The sequence below is a fragment of the Pelobates fuscus genome, chromosome 5 (assembly GCF_036172605.1).
Source record: "Pelobates fuscus isolate aPelFus1 chromosome 5, aPelFus1.pri, whole genome shotgun sequence".
In the NCBI taxonomy this organism is placed as follows: domain Eukaryota; kingdom Metazoa; phylum Chordata; class Amphibia; order Anura; family Pelobatidae; genus Pelobates; species Pelobates fuscus.
In genome coordinates this window covers 130,811,363-130,838,143 of record NC_086321.1, presented here as the reverse complement: position 1 = coordinate 130,838,143, position 26,781 = coordinate 130,811,363, and the positions used below count along the sequence as shown (strand labels likewise).

General features: G+C 40.8%; 1 protein-coding gene across 1 annotated transcript in view; it reads right to left on the bottom strand.

The window, feature by feature from the left end:
- The window catches only part of PITPNM2 (phosphatidylinositol transfer protein membrane associated 2), a 274,134-nt gene that overhangs the window by 231,239 nt on the left and 16,114 nt on the right, over positions 1-26,781 (bottom strand). The window contains exon 2 of the mRNA XM_063454307.1: positions 14,829-14,914. The gene's annotated coding sequence lies outside the window, so the exon portion shown is untranslated. The remainder of the gene's footprint in view (positions 1-14,828; positions 14,915-26,781) is intronic.

Here is a 26,781-nt window from a genome sequence, read left to right as displayed (position 1 = left end):
ACTCCGGGCCGTAATAACAATCCTGTCGAAAGAGGGGAAAGACCCAGCTTGCTGCGCAAGTTACCGCCCCATCTCCCTCTTAAACGCGGACCTAAAGTTGTGTGCGAAGGCCATGGCTCTCCGCCTCGCCAGGGTGCTGCCCTTCCTGGTCAACCCGGACCAGGTGGGCTTCATCCCTGGAAGAGAATCCCGGGATAACACCATACGGGCCCTCAACATCATCCACTCAGCTCGAAGGCAAGGAAAGGGTCTAGTCCTCCTCTCCACGGACGCTGAAAAGGCCTTCGACCGAGTGGACTGGTCCTATCTAGCGGCTACTCTACAACACATGGGACTCGGAGCCAACATCCGAACTTTGATAGCTGCGCTTTACATGTCACCCACGGCTCGAATACGAGTTAATGGCGCCCTCTCAGAGCCATTTCCAATATGAAATGGTAAACGACAGGGGTGTCCCCTATCCCCCCTGCTGTTCGCCCTCTCTTTGGAACCGTTCCTGGAGGTGGTAAGGACGGATGGGGGAATCACGGGACACACAATAGGGAACACGGAACACCGGGTGGCGGCGTATGCAGATGACCTGCTCTTCTTCCTGGAACAGCACCTGATCTCCATCCCAAACACACTAGGCCTAATCAGACAATTCGGAAGGATCTCGAATCTGAAACTTAACACCGAAAAGTTGGAGGTCATCAACATCTCGGTCGCCGCGGATCTTGGGGCGCATCTACGCTCCCACTTTAGATTCAGATGGTGCGGCACTAAATTGAATCACCTTCGCATTTGGCTGACCAAAGAACTTTCATACCTCTACCAGGCAAACTTTGCTCCAATCTTTGCCTCCCTATAGGCAGATATGAAAAAATGGATGGACCTCTACATCTTGTGGTTTGGACGTATTAACGCAACAAAAATTAATATCCTCCCACGCATCCTGTATCTTTTCCAGACGATCCCGATTGCCATCCCATGGGCTTTTTTCCACGACATTTCCACTGCAATTAGACACTTTGTATGGAAGAGAGGGGCGCCTAGAATCAGTAGACACCTACTGGAACTACCTAAACTGCGGGGGGAACGGGTCTCCCCTCGATCATCGGCTACTACCGGGCGACCCATTTGCTGAGGGTCACCGACTGGCACTCCCACCCGACGGAGAAGCTGTGGGTGCAAGCAGAAATAGCGCAGGCTGAGGGGAAAATACCATCGGAACTATGGAGGACGGGAATTACACCCAACGCCCTCAGCACTGGCAACCCCCTGATAGAAGCAACCCTAAAGGCTTGGTGTGCACTACGTTATCCTCAACAGCTGACAACCCACAACAGCCCGCTCACACCTCTCACCCATAACCCAGATATCGGAGGAGGACTGACATCAGCAGATCTAAAAAATTTCGGACGGACAGACTGGGCCTACATACGCCAATGGTGCAATAACGGCACCCTAAAAACCTTAACCGAACTAATTCCAGATAATGTCCCAACAATGCTCGACCGGTTCCGATACCACCAGGTCAAATCCTTCTACAACTCCACAACGGCCAAACAACGATTCCACCGAGACCCCACACACTTTGAAACAATATGCATCAATAGGCGTCATATGGAAAAGGGAATCTCGGTGCTATACGCACTGCTGCTGGAGGGAGAGAACAGGCCACCACCGAAATACATCGCCAGATGGGAGAGGAAGACTGGGGAGGTGCTCGATGCCCAAGAATGGGATAAGATATTCCTACTCACACACAAAAGTTCTATCAGCTCAAAATTTCAAGAGATGAGCTACAAGCTGTTAACCACCTGGTACAGAACCCCTGACGTACTACATCGCATGAACCCAGACAATGATGAGAAATGCTGGCGATGTGGCGCAGAGAGAGGCACCATGATCCACATATGGTGGACTTGCCCAGCCATTAACCCCTTCAGGGAGATGGTACACACCAAAATACAGGAAATATCGGACCCGGAGCTCCCACTCCAGCCCCTCCCCATGCTACTACACCACACCACCATGTCACTGAAAATCTATAAAAAATCCCTCACAAGACATTTACTAACAGCAGCTAAGTCATTGATACCCACCCTGTGGAAAAGGTTGACCGCACCCACATTCCAACAATGGGTGGATAGAGTGGGAGAAATACATACCATGGAGACTATGACAGCAGCCCTCCAGGGCCACTCGGAGAAATGTAATCTAACCTGGACCCCTTGGATTCTGTACATCACAGCAGGAGGCTCAGCCCCATGAAAAACTATACTCAGATCAGGTTGAGGTCCCCCCCCCCCCGCCCCTTGCTCCCGCCCCTTCCCATGCCTTTTCCATACTAGACTATACTCCCCCTTCTGCCCCCTCTACCCCCCCCCCTCATCCCCCTGACCACATCCTGACTGGACCGCCCCTCACCGTGTACTAGACTAAGACACTCAACCCGAGAGTACATGTATGCAAAGTGATAGGTAAACACAGGACGCCCCAAAAGCCTGAAAAATACATGACCCAATGGCAAAAATAACCGCATGATAGGCCACACCACCTTAAGCACCAAGATCAGCCCAACAACACCAAAGGCCACACTCCTACCCTGCACACATACATAAGGGACATTTTGAACACCCGAGCCCTGCCAAACGCAGAAAGGGACTCACTTTACAAAGTACGCACACCTGAGCACGGATGAGGTGGGTCTGGCTGCTCCATCTATGGCATCAACAAACCCAAAACGGAGCTATGGAGGGAGGTGCCGCTACCGACGGACCCACACACATACATGGCCCGTTGATAACCCGGCTAAGGTACGGTCCCACACCTGCCCTACCTACACCACGCCCTGGGGCTTCATGAAGACCCAAACAGGTAGGGGTTCGACACTGTGTGAGCCAAGACGCACACCAATACGGATTGGTGTAAATAACAACCAACACTATACATACCCTACAATCCTCAACTAACTCAGGATATGTAAACATGAAAATATGCAATGCTATGTAATTGTAAAGTTTACTACTGCTTCTGTACACCCTAAATGACAGTTTGACTTCCCTCCCTCTATTCCCTTCTGTAAACCCTTCTCTTACTTGACAAATTGGATAAAAATGGAAAAATTTAATAAATAAAGATTGTCAAAACAAAAACAATTCCACTGACAGTCAATATAACTTTGGAATTATGTGACTGTATTAAATTGCAGTTGCAGGAAAAATATAGAATATGTAAGTAAGACATAAACAATATTCAGTGAGTGTTATAACGTAGCAAGATTGACTACATGGAAAACTACACTGGAGGATATTAGAGGAGATAAAGAATTGGTCCATTATTGGGTCACTGGATACACTTCTATACTGGCAGTAAGCCAATGTATAGAGCAAGGGGTTTACTATGGAAGATATCAAAACATTTCAATAGGAAGAGTGTTTTCAAGTCACATTTCTACTCTCTTGCATGTTTAGTCCTTTCATAGCATGAATACATCTACATCTCTTTAAAACAATTAAGTATTAAAGCAGGAAGTGGTCTATTTACTGGTAATGACAATAGTAAAGGACACATGGTTAAAACTGTTCATTTTGGGGGCGTGGCGTGGATCTCACTGAGAGTGGTCGTATGTCTGCAGGGTGTTCCAGAGCTATAGCAGCTATAAATGCAGGTTGCCCGATCTACCCGACTACTTTCTGGTCCCTGAACTCTGTGACAATATGGGGAAACGAAATAAGAAACTAAAAACTCAACCAGAAGATTGGAGATCTTTTCCTGTCAAGGCCTAAACCTAAAATGGCGGAGACTGCGGATCCTCAAAGCTCATCCTCGGAGGAGGAAGCACTTGATGCTCCAGACCCCATACAAGAGACTGCTGACCCTCTATCGACACTTGGAGACCTGGGAACTTCGGCTACTAAAGGAGATATCCTGAAGAATCCGCGCACCCTGTTCCGTACAGATATAGAAGTACTGCAGGAAGAGGTGACCGCTGTCACAGACAGGGTGAGGGTTACCGAAGAGGACATCACCTCAATGGCACGATGCCAACAAGTCACGGAGGAGAAGCTACAACAACACCTCCAGTCCTGTAGCAAACTACCCCTACCCACGTCTAAGACTGGTATGGCCATTCAGGCCTTCTTACCCCACATAAGTATATATATATATATATATATATATATATATATATATATATATATATATATATCTTTACATTAAAACCCTTGCCCCAAACCTTTTATCTCTGACATTGTACTATGTGATATGATGCTCCCGTTAATTAATCTTGTCTTTATTATATGGTGTACTTTTGGAATCATTGTATTTGGATGCAAGATATAAATAAAGAATTAAAAAATAAAAACTGTTCATTTTACTCTCAGACTGACACAATAAGCCAGTTGTATTGAGTCAGTATTTGACCTTTCTGCTTCTGTGTACCTCATGTTGAAAGAAGGAGCGTATGAGAAAGCTTTTCCCTGCAACTTCCTTCCTCAATGTGGTTGAACTTAGGCAAACGTAATAAATAAGAAACAAATCTTTCCAGCGGCCACGGTACTTGATCCATTGTCTCTATATACTACAATGAGAGGTACATGGGCACTAAACAAATGCCAATGGTGAACACTGGATAACATGTTTTGCTATCGTCTAGCATTTACTATTTAATCTATATAATCCTCTGCATCCCTTTGTTTAATCCAAAACGAAACAAAAGTTAGCAACTGCAAGATACTGAAATTTTATTTTACGTTTTATGCAGGTTTCCTTACACAGCACCTATTTTGCACTCCCTCTTGACCTCATGGGTATGGTGTGGAACCTTAGGTCAAAGTATATTGTTTCAGCACTAGGATAAAACTACATCTCGCACACTGCGGGAGACATGCATGTCCTGTGCAACCCCATTCAGGTCAATGCTGGGTCCTGGGGTGATGATTAAGCTCATGGGGCTTTAAGCCCAGGAATAAATACATCAGCCTACATGATTTGAACTGCAATCAGATTAATATTACTATGAGGTAGGATTCCTTTGCTCTCCTTCACTACTGCCAGTCTTGTCTATATTCAATGAATAACCAGCTATAACTAGGACATAGCAGACAAAACAGACCACATGCTAAAATAGATCTGTTTTGTGAAAATCTGCAGAACATGTATAGTTGTTACCAAGGTTAAAGGGACGCTCTAAACACCCAAACCAATCCTAATTACCAAAAAAAACGCACTAAATCGATCTGTAAACATAAAAAACACACATAATAGTGCAGACCATCTGGTAATAATAATATGAAAGATAGGAATTATAGGAGAAAAACTCACATGTCCCAGAGCCCTATCACCCCTGGCTCTGGGTTTGTAAGGCTCTTTAGAAGAGGGGATGTCCCCACACTGCAGGATCTTCCACAGAATATATCCACTGGCGATTCCGTTTTACTGTGTGTAGAAGAAAGAAGGGCAGGAACCAATCCAAACCAATCCATCTTAATAAAGTGGCTTTGGTGCATAGACCCTATTTCTTTTCTGCAATCATAGAAATGGCAATGCTTACATTTTGCCATAAAAACACAATTATAATGGATGGACATACAGACCAAGAGCACAGTAACAGTGGTTTAAGTTAGGATTTTTGTGCAGTACACAATTAGTACATAGTACACCTTCCCCACGTTATAAAACGTCTGGAATACAATGACATCACCAGATCCCAAAGAAGGACAATTCAATCCTCCTTCCACTGAGTTTTAGACATCGTAGGATAGGACTGTGCGCTTACACACTGTATTGTAAAGGTTGGAACATTAGTGTAATCAAATTGGGTGCATTAATTGATTGAATGACATTTGGGGTGTTTAATTGCTGCCGTCTTAGAAGAGGCTCTGATGTAATTATAACGAGTCTTTGCAGCAAACTTGCTAGACAGAGAAGCTGCTTCTCCGGACGCAGCCTTGGATCAATATACTAATTTACTAGGCTCGAATGTGCTCCTAATCAGGTATCGCACTGCAGCATACAGTCTCTCAATCAGCAGCTGTCACTTCATGTAGATGATTTGCAGAGGCCTGCGTATAGTTTGCAGCTGTATACTTAGAAGAAAAAAATGATATTAAAAAAGAAATAAATATTTTTTGATTTTCATTAGAAAGGATACTACTTATTTTATTAAATATAAATTATTTATAACTTATTAATTACATTTTCCGAGACAATAAAGCTAATATAAAACAAAACACTCCAGCAAAAGCAAAATAGCAATTAAGTTATTTAACACTTAAACAAGGCAAACATTGCAATATGAAAGGAACACTAACTTTGGGAATACAAACATGTATTCCTCCGATTAGAGTGTTACATTGCCTATATAGATTAAAGGGACACTGTAGGCACTTTAACCATTTCATCTCATTGAACTGGTTATAGTGCTTGGAGGAGTCACCTTGTTACTTTTCAGACCCTCCACTTAGTGTTAAACCATTTTTGAGCATTTCAACACTGAATGAGACTCCCTACATCCCATAGCCCCGCTCCCATTGGAGAGACCACAAAGGCAGAAATGACATACTTCTTTCTAAGTAAACCAATTCATACTAGCAACAGGCACTGTGAAAGGTTAATGTTTGCATTGCAGAGACTGCAGGGACAGTCTCTCTGCACCAGAACAACTAAATTAAGCTGTAATGGTTCTGGTGCTTAGAATGTCTGTTTAAGAATGTTCGATAGGGATTATTTAAAAAAACAAGAGAATTAAACGGGAGAAAGAGATGAAAATGTAGCATGCTGGCTGTAATGAGTGTCTCCAATATCGAGCAAGGGCTCTTTTTGTCCTTTATTGCAACCTTTGCGATCAGTTGTTCTTGTTACTTTTTTGAGGCCATCAGCAGGCTGGGAAAACTAAAAATAACCAAGGCTTGGATGGACTTTCCTGTCTATTGCTAAAGATAACAATGGTACAATTTGTTCCCAGTAAGACTGCCCTTTTGGATATTACCTCCATTGGTGATAATAGTTTCCAATTTGACCAAGCCTCTCTAGCGTTAAATTAGCTAGGTTAAAGGAACGCTATAGTGTAAGAAAAAGAAACATATTCATGGAACTATAGTTTTGAAATCGACGTTTAGTTCCCTAGACACTTTCTCTATACTTTAAGAAGGTCTAAAACTCACTGTGCGGGTCTCATCGTGGTCAGGCACTGTTTACATTAAAAAGCCTGCAGGGGTAGGCTGTAGATATCAGAACAATTACATTAAGCTATAGTTGTTCTGATGATTAGAATGTCCCTTTAATTTTCATTTGGTGCAACTGTGTGAGTGTGAGGTACAGTCTTAGAAATGCCTTGTAAGCCATTATGGGTCAGGCAAGAGGAAAGTTTGGCATCTTTCTCCCGTACATCTTACCTAGTGTCATAGGGAATTCTGAGATAGATCTCTTGGGAGTACAACTGTGTAAATAAGAATAGCATTTTTTTTTAACCATGTGAATTTCAACAGACTGCTGCTGTTGATGAGAGGTTCAACTACAAAAAATAATTAAATAGCAAATATCGGAAAAGGCCTCTATGTGTAAGAGAATCATGACTGCATATTTCCATGAAGATTTTACGATGACAGTTTAATACATTGGGATATGTCTGACTGATACGGGTTGAAAAATGGGGAGATTTCATATGAGCGTAGAAAAGGGGGTTTCTTTGCAAGGGTGACTGAGAAGTGGTTTCAAGGAGGTTGTATTCCAAAGTGTGCTAGAATATGCTATTGAAGGGTACTATGAAGTAGGTCTTTGCTGTAAATAGTTCTGCAGCCAAATAACAGAAAGCAGTAGGTCAGCATGGGAGGGTTGGCAAAGGGAACAATGCTGCAGGGTCACCGCCATACAGGGGTTATGGACTGCAACCTCATACCACTTTTAAAACAGCACTAATGCCTTTTGGAATGCAGGACTGAGGCAGCAGGCAGGATTTGTGTAGGGGCTTAGCCATCGTAACATTGTGTGGGTTTGTGATATGTTGATGATCTGCAAGTTCAGTGTTCTCCAGGCCTGAAAAGGCCTACTTGGATATTGCCCAATAGACTGCAGTATCTGGGGTTGCACAGGTTAGCTTACTATGGTGATTATTTATGATATCCCTGGAGAGACATGGCATTAATAACATGTGCCTATTGGTATTGATGGCAGTGGAGTTGCAAGTATGCATGGATGTTAATGCTCATTCATACTATGGCAGGTCATTTTGTGTGCAAACAAAATTCCTTCATGTTCTTGATTGATTGAAATGGCCATATTGTATCTCAATACTTCAGACTAATATTCTAACAAATTAAAGAGGTTAAGAGGTCAATGTGAGAACAACTTTGACATATGCTACAACTACAGAGTTTTAAAATGCCACAAAAAATACGCATATTTACTTGAATTGAATGTGCACCTTAATTTTTTGAAACCTGGAAGCTGAAAAATGTTTTTGCTGGCGAATGTAATGCGCATGTAAACAAGAAGTTACGACTATTCAACATTGTGCTACAATGAAAATGTTTATTGCCACATAACATACTATATAGTAACATTGATGGTTTTTTAATTTTAGTGTTACATGTTAAGTCTATTCTTTCTTAAGCCCTCTTTCAGGAACAAAATTCGCCTGTGTGAATTCACCAGTTTTAATTCGCCTGTGTGAATTCACCAGTTTTAATTCCCCTGTGTAAATTTGCCCCGAATGTAATGCACCTTTGGATCTAATATGCATTAAAATTCAGTACATTTTATTTTTTTAAAAAAGGTGCGCATTAGATTCGAGCAAATACGGTATATTAATCTGTTCTTAAAAAAAAAAAAAGAAAAAAAAAACAGTAGAAAGTCTGTCCCAATCACTTCTCCTTGGATCGTGACACTGCATATGTAGCAATAGCTCTTGCAACTTAGATAATAAAAAGAATGAACGTCCACCACAAAAAAAAAAAAAAATAACAGAAGCAGTTCAGTTCAGAAATATAATAGAACAGTCGGTGCATTGGGTCAAATCAGAAACGTTTAGTGCTCTTAAAGGAACACAAATACGTATTCATAACGCTATAGTGACCTAGTCACCGTTTAGGTGACTGGGCCAGTATTGCAATGCAAATCTCCTTGCTCATTCTGGACCTCTTTGGCTGAGATCAATGATCTCAGCCAATCCACTGCTTTCCCATGGTAAAGCATTGGGACACAGCGGAGTGAACAGGGCAGACGCCCAAGCAGGCCCAACTGCATCTGGGGACAAAATCTCCCCCACGACACTCCTAGAGGAAATGGCAGAAAAAGACCCGCTAGCCCCAGCAACTAAACAGGATATTGCTAACCTCTTTAGGGAGCTAAGATAGATGTCGGTGGTGGACCTGGATGCAGTCCGCACCGAAGTGCAGACGGTGTCAGCATGCACACAAGCTACAGAGGAAGAAGTCCTGGAGCTCAAGCGAGAGGTACAAGTGCTGAAAGACCAAATGCAGAGCCTACACCACTCTCATACTCCCCTGACACAGAGGGTAGATATCACTGATGACCGCAATAGATGCGCCAATATTAAAATTCGAGGCGTCCCGGACTCGATAGGTCAGGCTGAACTGCCACACTACATAAGGCATGTGACAGAAACACTGCTACCTCACCCTCAGCTAAAAAGCTCCAGTTTCACGGCTGCTACAGGATCAAAAATCCAGACAGGCCCCGTCCGATTCCACCCGCGACATAATCTTACGCTGGAATACCCTACAATGGCAGAAGTCCCTCGGCACAGTCATGGGTCAATTAAGAGAAGCCAGAGTGGAATACCGCTGGACTCTACCAAGATCCCTTACAGCTACTACAGCGGATGGCAGAATGCTGAGAATCACCTCCATAACAGATGCTGCAACATTTCTTCAATCACTGGGACTAGGCCCACATCCAGACGAGCGCAATACCTCTTCCAATACCCAGTCCTGGGATCCAGCCCGAACGAAGCTGTTCATAACTGGAAGGGAAGAGAAGCCGGGTGCAGCGACCTGAATCACCCTCTCTGTCTCACACTGTATTCTCTAATTATATTTTTGTTTAGTATTATAACCGTTCATTTAATCTTTTCTCTAATGCCTTAACACAAAGTTAAGTAACTTTATGCCTAACTAGGCCTAGTCTATTCACACAGTTATGCCCCAAGACGGCCCATCACAGCTACGATAGTACCCAGACCCATGAGAAGGTTCACTAATTCCCCCAACTCCAACCTACCAGTTACAAATGACAGGAGCCCAACATGTCAACAGTGTGTCATTTAAAGTAACGCCCGACTTGCATACATGAGAATAGGACACACTATTAGTACATGGTGGCCCGGTGTCAGACTAACCCGTTACAATCAATTGATCATCCTGCCACCCACCTACGAGGCACCCACACCTAACACGAATAACAGATACGAATCATAACGCACAGCCCCAACTAATATACACATGGGGGGAGGGGGGGGGGGCAAAAAGTAAAAGAGGCATGCTAATGCTGAATGCTTAAAATTGTCAATGTTACAAATTTGTGTTTTTTGTCAACTTATTTTGTGAACTCTAAATGCCTGTAAACATGCCTCAATAAAACAAAGATTGACAAAAAAAAAACATAACTTGAGAAATGGTATATTAGCATAACATCACTTTTAATAACTATGGAACGATGGAGACACGCATATGCATTTGATACAATTACACATGGCTAAAAATAAACAGCCCTTAGTCCCTTGTGGCTTCAGCAAACAAAACAAAAATCACAGTAAATCACTGCTGGTTATATATGGGTGAGGTTAATTCACAAAATTTGCTTCATTTTGCAATTCAGTTTTAAATTTGTTATTTTGCACTTAGTGAATTAACCTCATAATGTATATATCCCTTTCCAAATATAAACCTTACATCCAAATTTGATGCTTCAGTGTTTTGTTTCCTATTTAGAAGAGTTTCACAATTATTCTTAGAATTTTTTTAATCGCTTTCTCCGTTAGCTAAGATCGAGACTTTTTCATTGACATTGTGCTATTGTCAAACTGCAGGAATACTCACTGTAGGATTTTGTTTGTAGAACAAAGAATGCTTCTGATAGGAGAAGCTGTTTGGGTGATGCACCTCTTTCATCTCTCACACACACAAAAAAAAAAAAAACACGAGCACCTGTGTCAACAACAGCCTGCTCTCCGTGGTCCAGCACACAGAGAAATATGATGTGCGTAGAGAACCAGAAGAAAACAACAGCTTTATAGATAATTTACAGCAGGGATACAAAGGTACGTGTGAATTATTCAGCAGTCAATTAGAGCAAACACACATCAACAATTCCCCCTTTTACAGGCCCATTTCTTGAGTATAATTAGAGGTTTAGGCTTTTAGAATCCTTTTTTATTTATTTATTTATTTTACTTCACTTTTCTATTGCAAGTAAAGATTACTTTGTGCTAATTACTACTGGGAATATATGGAAGCAACAGGATTCTTTCAGGGCAACAAAGGATGTGAAAAGAAATTGAACTATATATCTGTCTATGATTTCATAGGTACCAAAATCAGCACTCACGCATACACATATTTTTCCATACCATGCATGCAAACTAGAGAGGATAGAGAATTTAAAGGGACATTCCAAGCACAAAAATCACTTTAGCTAAATGAAATGCTTTTGGTGCAGACCCAGTCCCCTTTTACTGATGTAGAAAGAAACACTTAAAAATAAAGAAATATTTACATTTTGCTAAACCACACTTCTTGTGGCTGTCAGAATGACAGACACTAGAGGCGCTTCCTCAATAAATACCTTTCATTTTTGCCATCCTTACGCCGAATGCCACAAATGCTTCTCATATAAACACAATGAAGTAAACACACGGACTGAGCCAACATTTAAGTGGGCCAAGTGTGGTTTATCTGATATATATATATATATATATATATATATATATATATATATATATTTATATTTATATATAGTTAATACAATGTTAAACAAAAATGTGCACACCAGTAAAGCTATAAGACTTGCAGTGATGTCACTACCGCAAAGGATTCTGGGTGGGAATAAGCAAATTAGTTTAACAAAGAATCACATTCCTTTTTAAACATGGATTCCTTTGAGTATGTGTCTGCTGTATACAACAGCTTTGAAACACAACTTAGGAAAAGATGCAAAGCCAGTGAACCACTCATGGACAGCTGTTTCATTGTTAATGCAAATCATCAGCATGAGGTTGGTTACTGGTTTGCTATTGAGGCTTGGCAGTGCTTTGGAAGCAAAAAACTAAAAAGTTATGGTGGGGGAAAAAAATGTGATTGAAAACCTGCCCACCCGGAATCCTTTGCGGTAGTAACATCACTGCAAAGGTGTGATTTCTGTGGCAAAAGCAAGTCTTATGGCTTGACTGGTGTGGAGATTATTGTTTAAAGGGACATTATAGTCACCAACACAACTTTACCTTAATGAAACAGTTTTGGTGTACAGATCATGCCTCTGAAATTTCACTACTCAATTCACTGCCTTTTAGGAGTTAAATCACTTTTGTTTCTGTTTATGCAGCCCTAGCCACACCTCCACTGGCTGTGACTAAAAGAGCCTGCATGAAAACAAATGGTACCTTTTCAACCAAATGTGACTTATTTAAAAAACTTTTTATCTCCTGCTCTGTAAACTGAACTTTAATTAGAAACAGGAGACTCCCATAGGGTCTATCAAGGTATTAACAGAGTACGAGTTAAGAAATTCTGTATTAAACAAGATTTACACTAAAGGAAGTGTAAACATTAGATTACACTTTACAGGAAGTGTCTAGGAAGGGTGTGTAAGTCACATGCAGGGAGGTGTGACTAGGACTGCATAAACAAAGTTATTTAACTCCTAAATGGCAGACAATTGAGCAGTGAGACTGCCGGGGCATGATCCATACACTAAAACGGTTTCATTAACCCCTTAAGGACCAAACGTCTGGAATAAAAGGGAATCATGACCTGTCACACATGTCATGTGTCCTTAAGGGGTTAAGCTGAAGCTGTTTTAGTGACTACAGTGTACCTTTAACATTGTGCTAACTATCCACAGACTTCAGGTGGAAGGGGTTTTCAATCACAATTTTTTTCACCACCATACACACACACACACTAACATGTCACTGATACAATATATTTTCCATTAATACACTGTGTTTCCTGCTTCAGAAATATAAACAAATAATAAGATTATTAAAACAGCAAATAGAATACATTCTTTAGAAATACCTACACACAGAGACCATTATTTTACATCAGTAAAAACTAGAAGAATGAACCAGGCTGTGCAGATTCCTTGTCACAGACAAAGGCAAAATAACAAACACACTGCTACAATAGACGAGTATTACGTTTGACAGGTCATAAAACCTGCAGCACAACCAGCACCAGCCACATGATCATCTAGTGCAGCATGACAATATAACCTGTTCTTTTTTTTTTTTGCCAGGCAGAGCTAAAATCCACTGTTTTTGTGAGACCCTCTGGACTGCTACAAAAAAAGACAATTAAATGAAGCAGGTAATTGGTCACAAGACTAGAACAATTTTTTGTTGATCCAAAATTTGTAATCTGAAACACACAGGTTCATCTATTTATAATTTGCATGTTTAAGTCACTTTCATACACTCATTGCAGTTAAAGGGAACCTACACTGCAAATAAAAAAAAAACACTGTTTAGTAGATTTACCAATGAAAACATGTATACATTTAATTATGCATTTTTCATTGGGGTTTATATTAAAAAAACTGCTTGCAAAAGTTGCTGATCTCTTGTCTGAAGCCTTTGTAAGTCCTCCCCTTCTAACCCCGCTCAGACTTTATGTGGCTGTCCAATCACAGACCTCCCAATGAAGCTCAATGAGAAGTCTTTGCAAGGCAGGAGCTCTGGCCAATTGCCTGCCTCTTGAGCTTAATCAGTTGTCTTATAGACAGCCGTAGGGTGTAACAAGGTTAGTTTATAAATGTTCTATTGAAATCTTCAATAGACATAAATCTTTTTGTAAACTAAAGAGGCCACGCTTATTACACAAAAAGCACTTAATCAAGCAGAATTTCTTTAGGGGTCTTGAGTGTCCCTTTATGAAAAAACACATATCACTGATAATCCAACACCTTCAAAAGATATAGATGTCTGCTAATATCTATTTTTTCCTCCTAGTTATAACTCTATAACCCTCTGGACTGTATCACTGATGGTTTGCAAGCCTGAAACTCCTTTAAAGAACAAACTCCGTATAAGGAGGCACATCACATTCCCTTTAATTCATTTGAGCTTGAGAGGAAAATTATCACTATCCACTAATAATCAAAAGGAAATGCCGCGCCTCTCAACATTACCAGGATTAAACATGGCTTCCTTAGACCAGTACTGTCACATGTTCTGGAGTGATGGCATTTTCCATTATGCTTAGCAACCCAAATAGCACGACATTAACTCCGGACCATGAAGAGAAAATAAAAATAACTAAAGAGCAATAGAGCATCCTTGTTAATGCTAATGTTACAATCCAAAATAGATTTCTACACAAGAGAAATTAGATTAAATATAATTATTGTGAAATTCACTAAAAATAAACGGAGCGTGAATGACAAATAGACTCAGCGGTTGGCAGCAGAGGGATATCTGGAAACAGCACACAAAATAGATCTAATCTGGTTAAAGTACATGCCCAGCTGCAAGGGTAAGATAGAGCTTAAAGACAGAAAGGAAAGCGGAAACTTTCATTGTTCAGAGATCACTTTCATTCTCCAGAATAGAACACTAACCTCTTTACAGGCTAGTTAGAGAGAGGAGAGATTTAATGAGAATTTACCTGATGGATTCCTAGGCGTTGACGCACTTGATATGCAAGGGAATCACTGACATAAGAACTACCTCAGTTCTGGATTATAGCTCATCCTGTGGAACAGGAAATATAAATAGACTGCATTATTATTTAGTAAAACTAGAATAATGTATATTGATAGCACAAACTATAATCTTTATTTTTATTTATTTTTTGTACAAATTAAAGGGACACTTCTGTTACTACAATCACTTACTCTCATTTAATTTGTTATAGTTCCTAGAGTCCCCTGGTGGTATCCCTCCATGCACTGTTAAACAATCTGTGAACATTTTACTAGATACGGGTCACTGCCCACCCAGAGGCACACAGGAGCCATAATGTTGATGTCTCTCGTTTGGCATTAAACCACTCAAAACCTGTTTCACAATGAATGGACAGACAAGGCTAAAAGACTCCAGGCACTATAACCACTTTAATGAGATGTTATTATAGATGTATTAAGTGAAAAATATACAGTTAGCCATACCTCCTAAAAGTCCAGTTCAGATTTGGGGCTTCTATTTAAGTTGAGCCAGACACAAAACACTAAAGAAAATCCAGGGCAATGATCCCCAAAGCCCCACTATTCAGAACTCTGGAAGCGCCAAGTCTCCTGGACCTCTAAAGCGGCCCACTTATCATGGCCTAGGAGATGGCAAGTCTCCTGGATTTCTTAAGTGCCCTACTAAACAGGGCCCAGCTGGTGTCAAGTTTCCTGGTCCCATGAATACGCCCCATTGATTGGTGACTAAAAGATGTCCAGTCTCCTTTGCCCCTAAAGTGCCCCATTAATCAAGGCTCACGATATGCCCAGTTTACAAGGTCCATATTTGTGGATCCCCAATCCGCTTCCTAAAATATGTCAATATATTCCCTAAATAGATCAGTACGTTTTAAGCTCTTTAGTCCTACATTTATAAGCCACAATTTACCTGTTTCTATTGAAAATCAGATATTTCCTTTATCAATTCATTTAAAGCAAAGTCAGCAATAATGCACTGTTTCCATTTTACTGCTTTCATGTTCCCTCTCTGGATATGTCTATCACTTCTTAATTTCCCATTTTTTTTGTATCCTTCATAATCAATAGAAACATAGAATATGCAATATTCTACAATCCTCCATCTTTCCTTTGATTAACCCCTTAATGTCCAAACTTCTGGAATAAAAGGGAATCATGACGTGTCACACATGTCATGTGTCCTTAAGGGGTTAAAAAGGAATAAACACAAGAGAGGGCGACCAGCCCAGAACAGCCATGACTAAATGTGAATATGCTATCAATGTAATTTACAGCCTAACAAAAAAAAAAGTTTTATTTGAAAAAGTAAAAAAAATGAATAAACATTTACCAAAGCATTTGAATGTTTCCCATATCTCTTTTTAATCATAGGTATATATTAATATTGCTTTATCTGTCAGCAATGTGCTCCCTAGTGTATTATGCCATATTTTGCCACACTCTGTGTGCTACCAAATGTTACTTGATAATTGAATAATACGGCAAACCACAAGATCTTTGCAAGATCTTGGTAAAATATTTTCCTGTAGACCGACATCACTGTCCTACACCTGGGTAGTTTCTGGGATGGTATTTCAGAAGATACGTACAGAACACTTCTGGACATAAAAGCACACTTTGTTTCACCTTAGGATTTATGCACAACTGACTGATATGCCTAAAGCTAAAATCATGTTTGTATGCCTACCACGGAAGGAGCCGCCGTGAGACGGGAGATTTAAATTTACATGAGATAGGGAAAGAGGGCAGATTACAGATATGTGTAGGTGGAACAGAATTCAAGGAAAGGCATGATAATGGAATATTGGAAAGAACATATGAGAACGTAGGGAAGAACGCCATGCACAAGGAAAGGCTAAACAGCTGGGATGAACAAGACCACGAGAAGAACTAGGACAGAGCCAATGAGGGACACAAGGGGGCAGGGATAATTTTTTTTTTCTCCAAATTGACATTTTCTTAGTTTAGCAATGCTTCTCTGTCTTCTCCTCCTCTTCATTTTCTCCTTCTCCCTCAGTATCAAAATCTCTTCTTACAACCACTTTCCCCATTCTCCCAACAACCTTTACATTTCCCCCTCTATGCTACACTCCCCCCTTCTCTCAACTCATGCCCTGCACTCACTTTTCTGCTCACTCTCTCCTACCACAATCGATCTCATCCTAGACCCCATGCACACCTCCTGTCACTATGTCCTACTTCTAACAGCTGGTGATGTCTCTCCAAAGCCAGGGCCCTTCACCTCCTCTGCACACACTAAAACAACCAGAAACCACAAAAACCTCATCGCAATACCCTGCTCTTTACCCTCATTTGCCAACATTCAGTGTGCACTCTGGAACGCCCACCCTGTCTGCAGAAATTTCTGAAATCAACAGCCATACACAACCTTTTCATCTCAAACTCACTCACACTACTAGCACTCACAGAGACCTGGCTTTCCCCCTCTTCATGGCTTTCCCCCTCTTCATGGTTTTGTGGGCTACAATTCTCCCACACTCCCAGACCCAACAATTGTAAAGGAGGTGGTGTAGGCACCCTTCTCTCCCCTCAATGTACCTTTCAACCAATCTCCCCTGCACCTGCCCTATACTTTACTTCCCTTGAAATTCACACTTTCCGTCTATTTAAACCCAGCAAGCTCCCCCAACTACAACCTTGGCACACCAAGCTGACTCGATACCTCCAAAAATGCTCCAGAACTGCTGAATGCTGCTGGAGAAAGTCTCCCACTAACACAAACGACTATTTCACACTTAACTCTCTTCTTCGCCTTGTTGATCCTCCTCCTCCTACCAACTTAACAGCCACAAACTTTGCAACTCACTTCACTGGCAAAATCTCTACAATCAGGGAAGAGATATCTCATCACTCTCCTTGCCCTTACAATACTTCCACCAACCTCACTCCCTCTGCTGTTCTATGTTCATTCGCACCCGCTACAGAGGAGGTGGTTTCTTATCTGCTCTGGTCCTCCCGCCCCACCACCTGCTCTCTTCATCCTATTCCCTCGCATCTCATCCGTACTCTCTCTCCTTCTCTTGCTTTGCCTCTCACTAAAATTCTCAATCTCTCCCTCTCCTCTGGCATATTTCCATACTCCCCGACCAACTACCTCTCTACTGCCTTTTGCGTCCATGATCCTTGAAAAATTTGTGTATTTGAGATGGACAGACTTCCTGGAGTCCAGTTCTCTGCTCGACCCACTTCAGTCTGGTTTACGCGCTCAGCACTCTGTGGAAATGGCTCTGACCAAAGTATCAAACGATCTACTCGCTGCAAAATCTCGTGGTCACTACTCTATCCTAATTCTCTTTGACCTTTCCGCTGCTTTTGATACTGTTGATCATCAACAGCTTCTTCTCATCCTTCGTAATCTGGGTCTACGAGATATTGCTCTCTCCTGGTGCTCCTCCTACCTCACCCAGCGCTCTTTTAGTGTCTCTTTCTCTGGCTCTGCCTCTTCCTCCCAACCTCTCTCTGTTGGTGTCCCGCAAGGTTCGGTCCTTGATCTCCTACTGTTCTCAATCTATACTGCCTCCCTTGGTAAACTCATCAGCTCCTTTGGCTTCCAATATGACTTCTATGCAGATGACACGCAAATCTATCTCTCCTCCCCTGATCTCTCCCCGCCCCTCTTGACTAGTGTCTCTGACAGCCTCTCTGCTATTTCTAACTGGATGGCTGCCCATTTCCTTAAGCTCAACTTGTCCAAAACAGAACTTCTGGTCTTTCCTCCCTCAAGTGTTGCTACTCCCATTTCTGTCTCCCTCCATGTTAATGGTGCTACCATTAGCTCCACCACGCAGGCTCGCTCCCTATGTGTTCTCTTTGAGTCCCAGCCCTCCTTCACCCATCATGTCCAGTCAATCGCCAAATCCTGCTGCTTCCATCTGAAAAACATTGCGCGCAAACGCCCCTACTTAACGCCAGATGCGGCTTAGGTGCTGGTCCATACCACTGTCCTCTCTTGCCTTGACCACTGCAATCAACTTCTCAAAGCTATTACATGTTTCCAACTTGCCCCATTGCAATCTATAATGACTACGGCGGCGAGGCTCATCTTCCTGTCCACCCGCTCCTCCCACACCTCCCCCCTTTGTCAGTCCCTGCATTGGCTTCTCTTAAGATATAGGGGTCAATATAAAATTTGTGTTCTTGCTTTTAAATCGCTACATAATGCTACTCCCACCTATCTATCCTCCGCTCTGCCAAAGACCTGTGTCTATACTCTGTTCGTACTCCCACCACTGATGCTCGCATTCAAGACTTCTCTAGGGCTGCACCGTTCCTGTGGAACTCCCTTCCTTACATAGAAACATAGAATGTGACGGCAGATAAGAACCATTCAGCCCATCTAGTCTGCCCAATTTTCAAAATACTTTCATTAGTCCCTGGCCTTATCTTATAGTTAGGATAGCCTTATGCCTGTCCCACGCATGCTTAAACTCCTTTACTGTGTTAACCTCTACCACTTCAGCTGGAAGGCTATTCCATACATCCACTACCCTATCAGTAAAGTATTACTTCCCTTTTCCGTTAGATACTCACCCAGTCTCCACTCCTTCAAATAATCATTAAAAACTCTTTTTTTTTTACAAAAGCATATCAATTAAACTGTTAATGGCTCCAAAAAAAAATCACACTAAGTCTTCACTGAATACTATTCTACCAATCTGCTTCACTAATCCTTCCCTTACCTTTTGTGTCACTTTACCCCACTCCCTCTATCATGTAAGCTCATTGAGCAGGGCCCTCAACCCATTTGTTTATTTGCGTTAAACTTGTCTGGTTAAAATTACATGTTTGTTAGTCCACCCATTGTAAAGCGCTAAAGAATTTGTGGGCACTATATAAATATAATAATAATAATAATAATAATAATAATAATAATAATAATAATAATAATAATAATAGAGAAGGAACATGCCTAAACGATGTCAGGGTACCCACAAGCAGAAGCTTTCCCAGGGCCTATTTAAAGGAGAACTGTCACTTCTCCTGAATCGAAACCACTGAATAACACATTTTTTTTTTAAATCCCATAACTTTTGCCAACTTCTTTTCACCTAATCTAATGCATAGTTTTCTCTTAAATTGTTTTTTTTTAAAAAAAGGATTTTGTAAAATACATAATAATCAAGTTCAGAAAAGTCAAAGCCAAGGCAAACATTACAAATGAAGAGGAGAAATGGAAACACTGCACAGAGTTTGTAACAATGATTCACAGGGAGCTAAGATGGAGGTACCCAGTTACTAGGATAAAGAGATGTGGATTACTACATTTCATTTTTATTTTTACTGGGAAGTGACATTTCTTTTTTTCACTCAATGCTCTATCTGATCATTCATGCCCTGAACATACCTATATGGTCCCTTTAAATAAATGCCCAAATCTGCCGCAACCCCCCTCCTAAAATGCAAAATGAAAACAAAACAAAAATACAAACAAACAACAACTTGGTTCCCACACTTAAAAATAACATAACATACTTAGCGGCAGCTTGCCATAGATGCCTAAACTCTGGAGGTAAATAGTTTAAAGGATCACTACAGGGTCAGGAACACAAACATGTATTCCTGACCCTATAGTGTTAAAACCACCATCTAGCCCACCTGGGCCCCTCATGCCTCCATAAATATAGCAAAATCTTACTGTATTCAAGCCTGAAACTGTAAATCTGCATGCTGTTTGCCTTAAAATAAACAAGCTGTCTGCTGACATACTCAAAAGTGGAAGCCTGATCCAATCACAGTGCTTCCCCATAGGATTGGCTGATGCTGACGTAGAGGCAGATCAGGGGCAGAGCCAGCATAATTCAAACACAGCCCTGGCCAATCAGCATCTCCTCATAGAGATGAATTGAATCAATGAATCTCTATGAGGAAAGTTCAGTGTCTGCATGCAGAGGGAGGAGACACTGAATGTTTGGATGCATTTTAGGCAGCCATGACCCAGGAAGGATCTCTAACAGCCATCTGAGGAGTAGCCAGTGAAGTTATCACTAGGCTGTAATGTAAACACTGCACTTTCTCTTTCTATTTCTATTTAAAGGAACATTGTAGGCACTTTAGCAACCTAATCTTATTGTGTTGCTCCCCCTGTCCAAGCGCCAAAACTCTTTATTTAATTAATTAGAAGGCTTGGAAATGCAGCATCAAGCCACACATCCAAGCTCTCTGGGTATCAGAACAGGGCATCTTACTTTTTAGATTTCTTACCCAATTGTCACGTGCATGCGCAGTGCCGTATTGATCTGCAATAGAGAATAATTATATTCAATAATTCTCTATAGCAGAATTTTAGGCGCAATGCGGTGAGCACCGCGCATGCCCCTAATGTCCTCAATGCTCCTTCTGGAGTACCTCGAGTAGGAGGTCGTGGCAACACCAAAGGAGACTCTGCATGGAGAAAAGGTAAGTTGTTTTATTTATTATTATTTTTTTAAAAATTAATACCTGGGGGGTCATAAGCTAAACAATAAGATCTGGACTGTAGCGTTAGGAATATAGCTATGCATCCTAACAATACAGTGTTCCTTTAATTTATTATTTTAATGATGCCAGCCAAGTTAGCCTTCCTACCTGGTAACAGAAATAAATCTCTCTTTTCTCTTGACCCTAATTTGAATGAACATCTGTTGAGGCAGCCCACAGGCTGATTTGAATGAGCTGCCTTCTCGTTCCTTCTAGCTCTGCTCTAATGCCAAAACTCAGAGCCATCTGGCAGCCTGCGCTCAAGAAGTAAAAATACTTGATTTATTTATTTTTTTAGCTGTGTTTTTTTTTTTTTTTTCCCCGTCCGCGTATGTTTTGCGTTTATGTTAATAAAAATAAATAATATTAGTAAAAATGCACAAAAGGGACATATTGCTAATATTAGATGCCGTTTTTTTGACAAGGCCACTATTCAGAAAACAGAACTGTAGGTTAGAGAGAGCGGAGATTTATTTTAAGCAGAGAGTCGGTGGATATATCTGCAGAGCGATGGTAACCCAATGGGACTGATGACCTCATAACACAAACAAGATAGATGTTTTTCCCCCCCTATGGCTCCTTTTCCAGCAATAGACACAGAATCTATATATAGCCAGACACCAATATTTGCTACATGACTTTTGCGTCTGTTCTGGAATTAAGACACACTCGTGGGAATAGAAGTCCTGCTACGACAGAATCTGACCTACTGATACTGACAGTTAAAAATAAAGTATCGGCTTTTCTGCGGTACGTTGTTCAACCCTTTCAGTGCAGAGGGTTAACAAAATACCAGCTAGATGTTGGGATTTGAACCACTAACCTTCAGGTTACAGACAGATATGTCAAGCTGCTACTTGATATGTTATAGGAAACATTTTAATTGGGGGGAGGGGGAGAGGCATTAGTTTAAAAAGAAAAGGCACCTGCAGTGAGAAAATTAATCTATAAACCAAAACCACTTCCTTAAGACAAAGTGATGATGGTTCTTAGACTGTATCTTTAAAAGAAACCATAGATTGATACAGGAATCTGGGGGAGGATAAAATACAACTGCCTTCTTTTATTCTATCCTTAACCCCTTAAAGGGAATCTCCAGTGCCAGGAAAACGATCAGTTTTCCTGGCACTGGAGGGTCCCTCTCCCTCCCACCCCCCAATCCCCAGGTACTGAAGGGGTGAAAACCACTTCAGTCACTTACCTGAGGCAGCGGCGATGTCCCTCGCCGCTGTCTCCTCCTCCGCGACGCTCCTCCTCTGTATTGCGTCGGCCGGTGGGCAAGACTGATCCCGCCCACCGGCCGAGGAGACCTAATGCGCATGCGCATTAGCGCTCCCCATAGGAAAGCATTGAAAAATAATTTCAATGCTTTCCTATGGGGATTTGAGCGACGCTGGAGATCCTCACACAGCGTGAGGACGTCCAGCAACGCTCTAGCACATGTTTCCTGTGCTATAGAGCAGGAAGTGACCTCTAGTGGCTGTCTAGTAGACAGCCACTAGAGGTGGAGTTAACCCTGCAAGGTAATTATTGCAGTTTATAGAAAACTGCAATAATCACACTTGCAGGTTAGGAGTAGTGGGAGTTGGCACCCAGACCACTCCAATGGGCAGAAGTGGTCTGGGTGCCTGGAGTGTCCCTTTAAAGACACATGTCATGATTCCCTTTTATTCCAGAAGTTTGGTCCTTAAGGGGTTAAAGGTGAACTTTTCCTTCCCAGGAATTTCAACATTATCTTTACTTATCCCTGTGTTTAATAAAACTTGTGAGGCATGAAAAAAATATGTAGGAAAAATTATTTTTTTTTTTAGAAGTCCACACCTCTTTATTCTGCAACTGGCAACCTCCATTTTAGCTCTCTGTCAATCATTGTTATAAACTCCTGGAAGTGGGAGAATGAAACAATGTGTTCACCTCTTCATTTGCAATGTCTGTCCCGATTTTCTCTTGCCTGGACTGGTTTATTATGTAATTTGTTAAATCTTAAATGTACATTTAAAAGAAACTAGAGTATACCATAAAAACAGTCAATACAAATTACTGGTGCATTTTCAATGTTTTCCTTTAAAGTGTAAATTTCAAAAAGGGATACTTTTCCTTTAAAATCAGATCATCGGAAATAACACAAGTAAGAGACTAGAATTTAAAATCACACAGTGTCTTATACTGGGGCGTACAAACGAGACTCTCTCATTCGGGCAACTAGATCAACAAGAGTCAATTGGCTGTTCTTTCATATGGGAAATTTTTCCAAGAAAGAAAAAAATAAATAGAATTTAAAAAATAAATGCAAAGATAAAATGAAACCATCCTATATTCTGTGGCACTGAAAAGGTTAAAACTGAAATTTAAACGGACTACTGCAGTGTCTGGCTAAACAGGAAACACAATATAGAATATCCTTCCTGAAAGGCAGGAAATACAACTAATAGGTATTATTGAAATTGTACAAGGATGCACAAAGGATGTGCTTAGGGCAGCTAGGGATATAAGTAGATAATGTGAGGCATGGAGTGCTGGTCTATTGCTATCACACACCAATCATTAATGCTGGATTCCGTTTTCAATACAACTCAATTAACCGATGTTTCTTTGACCTTCACCCTACCAAACAAGTGACAACACCTGCTGTAGATTTTACTGACCTACATACACTAATTTACAACTACATCCATCAGTTCTAAATTAAGCAACCACAGTCAAATGAACGGTTTATGAATGTTTATTCAAATTAAATGTTTATTCAAAATCTTAGCAAAATCTATTTAGTTTTTTTTTTTAAATAGGGTTATTCATTGAGATTAATCAGGGCTATCCACTAATGCACAGAACTTCAAAAGAAATTTCAAATTTTAGCCAAACTATAAAAATTGTCCAAGTCAACTATGGTTTAAATTTAGCCATTTTGGCTTTAAAAATTTTAAATCACTTGGAAATTTAAACAATCGACACTTAGTGAATAACCCAGTAAGTACTTATATATGTCCTCATGGGTAGAGATATCAGAAGGTTCCCCCAAATTACTAGGGATACAACCCATGGAGAACAGCTCCTATGATTTACTTTTCATTTTTTCCAAAGATGAGCAACATTCAGGAAAAAAAAGTGTAGTCTTTATTTTGCGCCAAGCAGTGCAGATATATTGAGGCGTAGTTACTAAAGTGAGAATTCAAAGTGAATTTAAAGTATATAAGGTCAAAATAACCAAAACTGGAAAAATCAGCTATGCTCCCACTTTGTTTACTCTGGCCATAAATTGACTTTAAATTCTCACTTTATCAAATAAGGCTGACTGTGTCACTATCAATAAAGTACCACTCCTTTCTCAAGTACAGTCAGTCCTAGTGGTTCGGTTCCAAGCCTTACCTAAATTCTACTGGAAGGCATTATCTAGAAAACAGCAACTTTTAATAAGTAAGATAAATACCAACTACAGCATTTATACTGGGATGCATAGTTTCCAGCGTAAATGGACTAGTAAATGAATATATCCAGAGTGAAAACACCGACTACTTGTAATCTGTGATTTGGGAGCATGTGGCTTCCATAAAGAGGTGTCTCTGCCATACCTTGGCAGTGTCTTAAATTCACACGCTTGATAAGAACTGAAAATGCATTAATAGATAGCCATAGGGCCAAGTGTTTTTCAGCTCACCTCAGTCTACTGTTTAATGAATAAGGCCTAATGATTTATTTAGTGCCACTCTGTCATGGCAGCATTGCTATTTGGTGACAGATAACTGGCTGTACAGGAGCTAGCCAGGGCAATTAAATCCAGATAAGATAGCAGTAAGCATTCACACTAATGCAGGCATAAAACTTTATGGAACAACCCACTGTATTAAAAAGCTGATAAGCAGAAGAAGATTGATAACATGTTAACTCGTTCATCACCCTTGGACAGGAAAAGCATGAGATCTGCAAAGAAAGTATTACAGATTCAATTATTTCAAATGAAAATGGTTGTTGTTCCTAAATGTAATCCGTGAAGAAATGCTGAGAATTTCAGTTTAGTGAGATGTGGAGCCTAACGGTTTACACCGAAATTATGGAATCTCACTAACTAAAACAAGTTTTTAAATAATTACAGGGACTCTAGGCTGCAAAAGATCTCAATGTTTAGTGCCTTTACTACCCAACAACAACAACTTCCTTTATTATCCTTTCTTCAGTTTCATCTCCTCTCTTGTCACAATCCTTTAATATTGTACATTTTCTTTTAATTCACTATTTTGGGATTTTCTCCATTTGTAAGTTTTATTTCTACAATGATTTGATGCTTGCCAGAGTGGATTCATGGTTCCAATTCTGAGATATTTTCAGATTTCCTTGAAAACATATTGTAGAATTTGTGAGCTTCGTGTGTATACATCATATTTTTCAGGTATTGCTTAACCGAAGAAGAAAATTTCTTCACCCCGATCCATATCCCTATGACGGAGATTAGTCCCCAGACTTAGCCACCCCCCCCTCCTATACCCAACCTTTGACTCATCTGACAGCTATAGACGCGCCTGTAATACATTTTACACCTGAGGAAGGTGCCCCATATTACTAACTATAACCCGCTTAGGCGGACACGCTGTACACTGATTGTGACTTTATCATTGCTGAAACATTATACTCGATTATGAATCCATGCCGGGCTCGATATTTTGAGCCGATGTATGTCATCCTTTGCAATTTGATGTTTGTTTCCCCTGCCCCTCCCCTCCCTTTTCTTTTTTCTGTACCCCTTCCTTACTTGAAAAATCTCTCATAAATAAAGAATGTCTAAAAAAAAAAAAAAAAAAAAAAAAAAAATTTCTTCAATAAACGTTTAGCTGAAAACAATAAAAATTTCCTTCAATTGCTTGTAAGCAGCATGACCTGCAATCAGGATACTATCCCTCTGGTCTATGAGATCTAAACTTATTTGATAACCACCTGAACCAGCAGAGATAGATGGGATATGTCGATCAGATCCCAGAAGCAGTATCATTTATAAAATCAGATGAGTGGGACTGCTGAATATGCTACACTAAGGCTGCTATTGGATTACCAACAGCTCTTTATTTTGTAAATGGAGTTGTACATTAGAAGCATAACTTTATCCTCTAGTGCTACAAGACCAAAGGGGCAAGCTTATAGCTGCAGTGAGTTTTGCAAATTGCTTCAGTTCTAAGCAACCGTATGCATTCAGAGAGCGGCAAGGACCCTCCGTGAACCATAAACTATGCAATGAGCATAATAGCATAGTGCTCTGTGACCTTTTCTACATGTATAACGAAAAATGAAGAATGTATTGGAAGACTGCAACTTATAAACGTACTGCCACCTCATTATTTAAGATAGCTTTTAAATAAAATCATGCAACAGTGTGTTATTCAGCACAACGTAGATGGCCCTAAAATGGCTTGCTCACAATCTAGCTCCGATAACTATCAGAAACTAGTACCG